Here is an 11260-nt window from a genome sequence, read left to right on the forward strand (position 1 = left end):
GTATCACTGAAATGGGATAGATCCAGGTCCATGGAGTCCATTACACTCATAAAGTCTCCACCTTTGGGACTTTTAACCCTAGAAATTGTCCATGCAACATCAAACCAAATAAAGAGGAAAGTTTTGAACTTTATACCTCTAGATGAAGCTCCTTCCTTTGAAGATCTCAGATTCAAACTTGCACTTCAATCCGTAGCCTCCACAAGCTCCTCTCATTCTTCTTCACTAACACACCAAGGCACTTTTAGCTCAAAACACTCACACACAAGCTAAGGACGATGGAAGGCTCTCTTAGGGTTTCACTCTCAGATATGGAGGCTGAGAAATGAGCCTTAGCATCCCTTATATAGTGCACAAGCCAAATATTAGGGTTTGCATCTGGACCCGCTACGCCCAGCGTAACCCTGGGTACGCCCAGCGTACCTAGGCGAGTCCGCATCCAAATTAAGCGCATGAGACTAATCTTGACAACTTGACAAAAGGGAAGGGTTAAATAAATTTACCTGAATTTCGGGATGTTACAATTCCTATCACAAAGGGTAAAAGACCCTTTTACCCTTCATATTTTAGGCCCAACAAGCCATGACACAAGGCCCACTAATCGCCCAAAAGACCTAAGGCCAAAGAATGGCCCAAAAGACCTGAGGAATAAGAATGACCCAAAAGACCTAAGGCCCAAGAATGACCCAAAATTCCTAAGGCCCAACAGGCCATCTGGTGAGTATGCCCGATTTACCACCTTGTTACGCCCAACGTATAAGTTCTCAAAGCAAGGAAATAGAACCGCAACACATTACGTTGAGCGTATGCCTTTGTACGCCCAATGTACGCCCTTGATTTCCAAAAACTTCATTAAGCACTTAATGCAATAAGTCTAAATGTCCAAATCACTGATATAGTTATTGGAAAACGTCTTAAATGATAAAGTCATCAACTTGATACCTTTGCATGGATCAAAGAGGCCAACATGCATTTCTAACACTATAACTTCATATTAAGACCATCAACTCAAGCGTGGTTGAGCTTAACCCACCAAGATGCCATTTTTATGATTCTACAACTCCATAAATATCAAGAAATGACCAACATAAGTTCTCGAGTAACTTCTACTCACAAGAACCAAACCAAGGGACTAAAAGCATACCAAACATAATCCCAAATCTAGATCTAAGATAAGGAGTCATAAAGTTTGAAGTTTTATAACTCCAGAAGCTTGCAAAGCTGAAGATAGTTCTGGGTCTTCAAGCTCCAAGAAAATTAATCCTCATCTGATGAGCTATTTTTCTTCAAGATGCACCCAACACACACTAAAACACACACAAGACTCAATATCCTCTAAAAAGGGGTTAGGGTTTCGTGGAAGCTACTATCGGACGAAGGAGGATGGTCATATAAGACGTCTTGGGGTTATAGGGTGTTTAAATAGGGTCCAAACCGTAAAATTTAGGGTTTGTCTTAGGCTCGAGTACGCCCAACGTACTCTAGGTATGCCCAACGTATCAAGAGGTTTAACCGTGTGTCCGAGGCTCACAAGGTACGCCCTACATACTTTATTTACTCTTATCCTAATTACATGATGCACAAAATAAACATTTATATTTTAAAGGAATTTACTTGGGAACCGAGCATTACAGTAGGCGACTATCCTACGGTTAGGCTTGTCAAATCAATTCGTCGTGTCATGTTTTTGTCTGACACGACACGACACGACAAAGTTTTTTTGTAACAGAACACGACACTACACGATGTCATGTTTTTTTTTCACTAACATGAAAACGAACCAATTAAAAAACGATAGCACGACACGAAAAAGATAATATTGCATAACTATTATTTTATTTAATTCGTATTTGATCATTTGTAACACTATAAAAACGACAAACACGATAAACACATGCTCAATCATGTCAATTTCGTGTGGATTTGTAAACACAAACACGAAATGACACGACATCGAGTTTTTTAAACTTGACACGAACACGACACGAAAACGAATTCGAATTTTGATTTCATCCCAATTTCATTTCGTGTTGTGTCATAAATTGACAACCCTGCCTACGCTGAGCGTAGGGCATAACTTCTAGAAGGTTAGCTTGATCGGATACAAACAAGTATAAACACAAAGAAAATATGATAAAAAAAGAATAAAAGAATAAAAGAACAACGATGATCACAAATATGTTTTTTCACAAAAAAAAATGTTCTCACACATAGAATATTAGAATGGGTGCACAAAGCAGTCACAAAGACGGTCACGCCACACATTAGGGTTTAACCCTAATGAAAGACTATGTACTAATACAAAAAATGGAAATCCCTTTTTTTAAGGGATGCAATCTAATTTACATATAGTCTAATCCTAATCACTAAGATTATGGGTCAGCTGTCTATTTTATAAATACAAAGATATCTATACTTACAGAGTGTCTAACCGGCTAATATACTGTAACGCCCGCAAATCCAGGCTAGTCAAATTAGAGGCAATAGAGGTCGAAAACGACTTTTCGACAAAAGACTATTTAGAATAAATAAGCTTAACCAAGTTGTAGAATATGTCACAAGGTTTCCGTACATAAAAAGAACGCCGAAATCCGAGTTATAACGAAGAAGTTATGACTCATTGAAGTTTCGCGACGGAACCGACATGATACCGGGAAGCGTAAATAATGAATTTACGATAGAGCGAGATTTAGCCTTAGTGATCTAAACAAAAGTCATAGAATATGTTAAACTAAGAACATCGATAAAAAGAACGCCCAAATCTGACTTCGTATGAAGAAGTTATGATTTTTCGAAGTTTCGAGTTAGCAGTATACAACCCGAAATTCGAATATTAGATCGAACGGTTTTTAGCCGACATGATCTGAATGAGAATCGAAGATCTCGTTAAAATTAGCGTAACGAGAAAAAGATGGGCGAAAACGGATGTCGGATGAGAAAGTTATGAGGATTTAACGGACCAATCCTGTCCCGGCCCGTTAATAATATAAAATTTAAAATCGAGCCATAATTAGCCGACGGATTCTAAACGAAAGTTGTAGAGTACGTTCCCACCTTCGCATGGATATAAAGAACGTCGAAAACGGAGTTTATATGCGAAAGTTACGAATTTTTAAAGTTTGTAGTGAATTTTGCGAAGTCTGATGCAAAACTGATGACGTGGCATGATCTAGGCCGTCCCTTGTTGCCCACGACTTGCTTCGGATGGATGACAGCTGGATCGCTATGCAGCGCGTACAAGAAGAGAACGCCCCGCGTTCGGAATCACTTGGCTTTGGAAGATCCACGTCGCCTCGCATCTACGCCCCGCGTCCGAGGCTGGGTACGCCCAGCGTACTTCGGTTCTTATCTCTTCCGAGGAAATGCGAGACAGTTGGGTCCAGATGGCGCCTTATCTGAAGAACGCCCAGCGTAGCCAAGGACTACGCCCAACATAATCCGAGGCCTCGCTGGGTATAAAAAGGGGCGAGGGTCTCCGGGTTTTTCATACTTTTTCACACCATTTCCTTTCTCTCTCTAAAATACTTTCTCTCTCTAGCTCCCAAACCACCCCTAAGCCCTAGATAAAATCCCTAGCTCCCGAGGGAAGCCCCGAGGCTCCCGAAGTCCCGAGAAAAAGGAGTTTTTCGGTTTCGAAACGCTGCTCCAATTAAGTTCCGGTTTTCGATAAAATTCGCTGTTTTATCGAAGGAATATCGTTTTGAGAGTATCGAAGCGTTGTTCGACTGCTGAGTCACCACCTACTCAGGTGAGTGCATAGTCCCTTTCATCTTACACATAGATATGAAGTATTTTATATAAACTACGTGCTATGTGTGCATATTATCTGAATACTTGCTATCTATGCTGGATGAACGTTTTATACATGTTTTAAAGGATTTAAACTGTATACGTATTTTATATATACGAATATGTTGGGTATGATGATGGGAGATGAATGATGAGAGATAGAAGATGATGTGAGTATACATTGGCAGCTATAGACTTAGTGCCTATGGGACAAACACCGGTAGCTATGGACTTAGTACCTGTTGGACGTTGGTAGCTATGGATTTAGTACCTGTTAGGAATTGGTAGCTATGGACTTAGTACCTGTTAGTCAGACGTTGGTAGCTATGGATTTAGTACCTGTTAGGAGTTGGTAGCTATGGACTTAGTACCTGTTGAACACTGGTAGCTATGGATTTAGTACCCGATGAGTAGGATATAGCAGCTATGGAATTAGTGCTTTACGAACGAACATCGACAGCTATGGATTTAGTGCCAGTCCTATAACCCTGGAAGTAAGGGACTTCGGAATAAACGAATGCAGGATAGATGACTCTTAGGTTAAATCCTTAAGAGTAAAGAAGATAACGGGGATGGGTAATTGGGTTAATTGTTTGATGATTGAACATAACAATTATATTATTGTGGGTTGAAAACTCAATGTACTCACCAGATTTCCCAACCTGACCCACTCAGTTTATGTATATCACAGGTGACGAAGTGAAGTGACATTACACTGAGAGATTTAAAGAAATGTAGATCACTAGTGTAAATCATTGTAAGTTCTGTTTATGCTTATGTTTCGGTATTAACGATGACATCCCAAACGTTTTAAAATGAAATAAATACGTTTCCTCGAAAATGTTTTAATAACGTATTTACCATGTTTTTCTGGGAACAAATTCCACAAACTTTTTATAAAATGAAGTACTCTGATTTTTATAAAGCATAAACAAAATCGGTCTTTTCTGGCCGTGATTTTGGGGATGTCACAGTTGGTACCAGATCATTAGTTTAAGCGAACTAGGAATATGAATTTATTTCTAGACTTAAACTTAGAATGCTAAGCGATGATTGTGAGGTGTGAGCACTAGCTTATTTTAGGAATGGTGCCTAAAATGTTTTTATGTGCCAAATGCTTTGTGCATGATATGTTGTTAATTGTTCGGATCTATGGTCTGTTGCCGACCGGATCTGAAAACCTTATGTGTTTAGGATTCTAAACGTATGACTACGATATTAGAACTAGCATATAAAAGTTTCGAAGTGATAAGGATGATTTAACCGTCAATCCTAAGTAAAGATCTAGATTCACCTTATTCGGTGTGTAGATCAAGATTGTAAGGACCCGTAGCGGAAACGTAAACGCAAATGGGAACAGGAACCAACCCCCAGTGGTTCAGCAAATACCTGTTGTAGAAGAAGTTGCGCCTGAGCCAGTCACCATGGCTGGAGTTCAAGCCATAATTCAGGCTATGTTGGTTGAAAAAAGGGAAGAAATGAGACGAATGTTGAATAGGGACGAACCTACCGTACATGTTGAACCAACGGAGCGAGTTCCCGAGCAATCTGAGGAAGGGAACTACAGCCGCCAAGTGAGTCAAGTAGGGACTCAAGGTGAGCAAAGGGATGGCCCAGAAGGGAGAAACAACAAGGATGGGCGGATGTACAAGAATTTCTTGGGTGCGAAACCACCAAGCCTCTCAGGAAGCCCAAAGCCGGTTGAGATTATGGATTGGATCTTTGAGATGGAGATGGTGTTTGAGAGCTGCAGCTGTAATGAGAAACATAAGACTGTCTTCATAGTAAGACAGCTGAAAACTAGAGTCTTGAGTTGGTGGAAGCTATTGGCAGATACGATGCCACGAGGAGAAGCCTTAAGGATGTCGTGGGAAGAGTTCTTGGAACAGTTGAAAATGCAGTATTGCTCGGAGGTAGATCTGATAGACCTAAACAACGAGTTCCAGAACCTGAAGAAAGGGAAGATGAGTGTTGACGAGTATGCCACCGCATTCACTGAAAGGATGAAGCTATTCCCCTACTTAGTGCCTACTGAACTCTCCAATATTGATAGGTTTGCTAACGGACTGCCCACTGACTTTGGCCCAATGGTCAAAATGGCAACTACCTTGAAAGCAGCTGTTAGGGCAGCTAAGAACGTAGAGGCCCAGATAAGAGAAAAGGGTCTAGAAAAAGATAAGGCAGGAGAGAAGCGGAAGTTTGAAGGATCTTCAAGGTCCAATAAGGAAAGCAAATTCTCAAAGTTTGGAGGAGCAGATGGAGGTGAAGCAAGATGGTGTGATAAATGCAAGAAGAAGCATGGTGGAAAGTGCAACGAAGAAGTGACTTGTTACAAGTGTGGGAGGACTGGTCACTATTCCAAAGACTGCACACATAATGACAAAGTATGCTACAGATGTGGAGACAAGGGGCACATGTCCAGAGACTGCCCAAGGAAAAATAAAGTAGCAAGACCAGAAACGCCACCAAGGCCAAGGGCATTTCACATGATCCTTGACGAAGCAGAGAACCATGCAAGGAATCAAGAATGAGGACTTCTTACCCAAAGATCGGATTATGCAGTAGCCATAGTTTCGTATGATGTAGCCTAGTAGAGGCATAGTCTAGGGTGAACTTGAACACCTATGTAATCGTTTCAAGAAAATAATATAAAACCTTCGTTTTGTTATCTGATGTGTTGAATGATTGTGTGATTTGCTGCATAGTGACTTGGGAAACTGCGAGACAATACTTGGGACGAGTATGAGTAGGTGTGAATGGTAGTAGAGGCCTATACTACCGGAAGCACATGACCCACACTTGGATCAGGGAAAGTCACAAGGTTACTAAGAAGCTAGTAATTGATTTCGTTTTATTCAAGTATGTCGTTACCATTGTTTCGGTAATGACTAAGAAGATTGTTGTTATCCCGACTCTAGTGGTCATATCACATTGAGTCCGACTACGATGAGTAGGTTACGCGGTTCAGAGAACCAAGTTTGATGAAGCGTCCGACTTAAACCGAACGATTGAAATCAAAGCGATTAGAGATATCGCGCTAGTTGTTAAAGAAGTTGGTAGCTAGAAATGCCAAATGTTAAAGTGTGATTATAACACATTAGAACATGAAGGAAGGCATAGCTTGTTTTAGAATTTAACTCTAAGAGACCTAAGTCTAAGTGTTGCAACATAAGATGATAGGTCATTAGAATATGACACATCGATCTATAGTAGTAATAAAAGAACTTATCTCAAGTCCGTATCTAGCAAGGATCAAGATTGTGACTTGAAGGTCATAATTTGGAGTCTAACCTGAGGTAGAGAGCAGGTGCACAATCGAGTATTGCTTACAGTCAATGAGTCTAAGAGATAGACTTGAAGGAATGTAGAAGTTATAATTATTACCTAGTATGAAGAAATAACGTATGGAGTCATTATACGACCCTGTTTCGTTGATGATTTCGGGACGTAATCATCCTAAGGGGGAGATCATTGTAACACCCGCAAATCCGGGCAAGTCAAATTAGAGGCAATAGGGGTCGAAAACGAATTTTCGACAAAAGATTATTTAGAATAAATAATCTTAACCAAGTTGTAGAATATGTCACGAGGTTTCCGTACATAAAAAGAACGCCGAAATCCGAGTTATAACGAAGAAGTTATGACCCGTTGAAGTTTCGCGACGGAACCGGCATGATACCGGGAAGCGTAACGGACCAATCCCGAAGCCCCGAGCTCGTATGCGAAAGTTATGAATTTTTAAAGTTTGTAGTGAATTTTGCGAAGTCTGATGCAAAACTGATGACGTGGCATGATCTAGGCTGTCCCTTGTTGCCCACGACTTGCTTCGGATGGATGACAGCTGGCTCGCTACGCAGCACGTACAAGAAGAGAACGCCCCGCGTTCGGAATCACTTGGCTTCGGAAGATCCACGTCGCCTCGCATCTACGCCCCGCGTCCCAGGCCGGGTATGCCCAACGTACTTCGGTTCTTATCTCTTCCGAGGAAATGCGAGACAGCTGGGTCCAGATGGCGCCTTATCCGAAGAACGCCCAGCGTAGCCAAGGACTACGCCCAGCGTAATCCGAGGCCTCGCTGGGTATAAAAAGGGGCGAGGGTCTCCGGGTTTTTCATACTTTTTCACACCATTTCCTCTCTCTCTCTCTAGCTCCCAAACCACCCCTAAACCCTAGATAAAATCCCTAGCTCCCGAGGGAAGCCCCGAGGCTCCCGAAGTCCCGAGAAAAAGGAGTTTTTCGGTTTCGAAACGCTGCTCCAATTAAGTTCCGGTTTTCGATAAAATTCGCTGTTTTATCGAAGGAATATTGTTTTGAGAGTATCGAAGCGCTGTCCGAGTGCTGAGTCACCACCTACTCAGGTGAGTGCATAGTCCCTTTCATCTTACACATAGATATGAAGTATTTTATATAAACTACGTGCTATGTGTGCATATTATCTGAATACTTGCTATCTATGCTGGATGAACGTTTTATACATGTTTTAAAGGATTTAAATTGTATACGTATTTTATATATACGAATATGTTGGGTATGATGATGGGAGATGAATGATGAGAGATAGAATATGATGTGAGTATACATTGGCAGCTATAGACTTAGTGCCTATGGGACAAACACCGGTAGCTATGGACTTAGTACCTGTTAGACGTTGGTAGCTATGGATTTAGTACCTGTTAGGAATTGGTAGCTATGGACTTAGTACCTATTAGTCAGACGCTGGTAGCTATGGATTTAGTACCTGTTAGGAGTTGGTAGCTATGGACTTAGTACCTGTTGAACACTGGTAGCTATGGATTTAGTACCCGATGAGTAGGATATAGTAGCTATGGAATTAGTGCTTTACGAACGAATATCGGCAGCTATGGATTTAGTGCCAGTCCTATAACCCTGGAAGTAAGGGACTTCGGAATAAACGAATGCAGGATAGATGACTCTTAGGTTAAATCCTTAAGAGTAAAGAAGATAACGGGGATGGGTAATTGGGTTAATTGTTTGATGATTGAACATAACAATTATATTATTGTGGGTTGAAAACCCTATGTACTCACCAGATTTCCCAACCTGACCCACTCAGTTTATGTATATCACAGGTGACGAAGTGAAGTGACATTACACTGAGAGATTTAAAGAAATGTAGATCACTAGTGTAACTCATTGTAAGTTCTGTTTATGCTTATGTTTCGGTATTAACGATGACATCCCAAACGTTTTAAAATGAAATAAATACGTTTCCTCGAAAATGTTTTAATAACGTATTTACCATGTTTTTCTGGGAACAAATTCCGCAAACTTTTTATAAAATGAAGTACTCTGATTTTTATAAAGCATAAACAAAATCGGTCTTTTCTGACCGTGATTTTGGGCATGTCACATATACAAAAGTATCAAACCATTATACAAAATATCACGTTGTCGTTGATACTATGTAGACGTTGGCATTGACGCCGACACTTGTGGACATTGTGTGAATGATGTTTGACTCATCATATCATAAGGTGTGACCTTAGAATATCCCCCCTATCTCATGATGTCAAAACATTTAAAGTATCTTCGGGAGAAAACTTTCTTTCAACTGCAAACTTGAGCTCCCCCTGAGAAGGTGCATGAATCCCCCCTGAGAAAATGAAGGCTTTTTAGACGCTTTGAAAACTTTGCCAACACATGGGACTTAAAGGTGTTTAAATAGGGTGCAAAATCCCGAAATTAGGGTTTCTCAAACAACGTCCAACTCGTCGAGTTGGCTCATTAATCTCGCGACCAAAACAACCTCTACTCGTCGAGTAGACCCCTTAAATTTCGCGATTCATCATCTTCAACTCGCCGAGTTGGCTCCACCAACTCGTCGAGTTCGACTTGAAATTGGCAATATTTCCACAATTAACCTTCTAGACTCCGGGTGTTACACACCGACATCAAGGGAATATCCCTCTTATTTCTCACACAAGTTCATCATGGAAGAAAACACAAAGTTGGTTGTGAAACTCCAAATAAGACTATACCTAAAGATGCAAGAGGTGGTGAAAGAAGAAGTGGTGAAGTTAATGGACACGTGAATTATTTACACAATTTCCGATAGCCCATGGTTGAGCCAAATACATGTAGTGACAAAGAGGGGGGGGGGATAAAGATGGTTACAAACAAGAAGAACAAGTTGATCCTGACAAGAATGGTAACCAGTTGGCGGGTGTGCAACGATTAATGCAAGTTAAATGATGCCATTTGAAAAGACCATTTCCCTTACTTTTATTGATCAAATGCTTGAGCGATTATCGACTCACCTTTTCTATTGTTTCTTAAATGATTTTTCAGGTTACTTCCAAATACCGATAGATCTATGAGATCAAGAGAAGACCACGTTTACATGCCCTTACGGTATGTTTGCCTACCGGCGCATGCCTTTTCGGTTATTCAATGCACCGACCACTTTTCAGAGATGCAAGATCGCCATATTTCACAATATGGTGGAGAAGTTTATGGAAGTCTTCATGGACGACTTTACAATTTTTGGTTCATCTTTTGATAATTGTTTTCTAACCTCAATTTGATGCTTGATAAGTTGATAGGTGTGAGGAAACCAACTTGGTTTTAAATTGGGAAAAATGCCTCTTCATGGTCAAAGAAGACATTGTGTTCGGACACAAAGTTTCCAAAGCGGGGATAGAGGTGGACTAGACAAAAGTTGATACAATTGCCAAATTGTCACCTCTAACAAATGTGAAAGGGGGTGCAAAGTTTTTTTAGGTCACATGAGATTTTACTGCCGGTTTATTAAGGCTTTTTCAAAAAAATCACGACATTTAACTCAATTGCTTTTGAAAGATTCTAACTTTAATAATTCTAATGATTGTTTAAACGCTTTCAATATTTTAAAAGAAGCCTTGGACACCACCTCGATCATGATATCCGCGAATTGGATTTTGCCATTTTCTACACCTTAGGAGTCATTATAGGACACAGGGTTGAAAAACGTTGTCAACCAATTTTCTATGCTAGCAGAACACTCAACCCGACTCAAGAGAACTACACCATGACAACAAAGGAATTGTTGGTTGTCGTAGATGCTTTTGATAAAAGTCGTCCTTACTTAATTTTGTCCAATACAATTGTTTTTACTTACCATTTTGGACTGATTCGATGGGTGCTTCTATTACAAGAATTTGGGGACAAAAAGGGAATGAAAAATGTGGCAGTTGATCACCTTTCAATATTGGAAAACCCAAACCTAGAAGTGTTGGAGGAAATAGAGATTGACGTCAACTTAACATTCTAAGCTCAAAATACTCTAAAGTGATCTAAGGTGGATTTAGGATGCCAACCAACTTCTAATAAAACTCCAAAACAACTCAAATGATTCAAGGACATCAAAAATAGGTTAAAATACTTCCAATATCTTAAGAAATGAACATCAATTGGTTCATATCCTTGAAATAACCTTAAAACGTCTACATTTTTATAAAAAATAATCTTAATC

The sequence above is a fragment of the Lactuca sativa genome, chromosome 2 (assembly GCF_002870075.4).
Source record: "Lactuca sativa cultivar Salinas chromosome 2, Lsat_Salinas_v11, whole genome shotgun sequence".
Classification (NCBI taxonomy): Eukaryota; Viridiplantae; Streptophyta; class Magnoliopsida; order Asterales; family Asteraceae; genus Lactuca; species Lactuca sativa.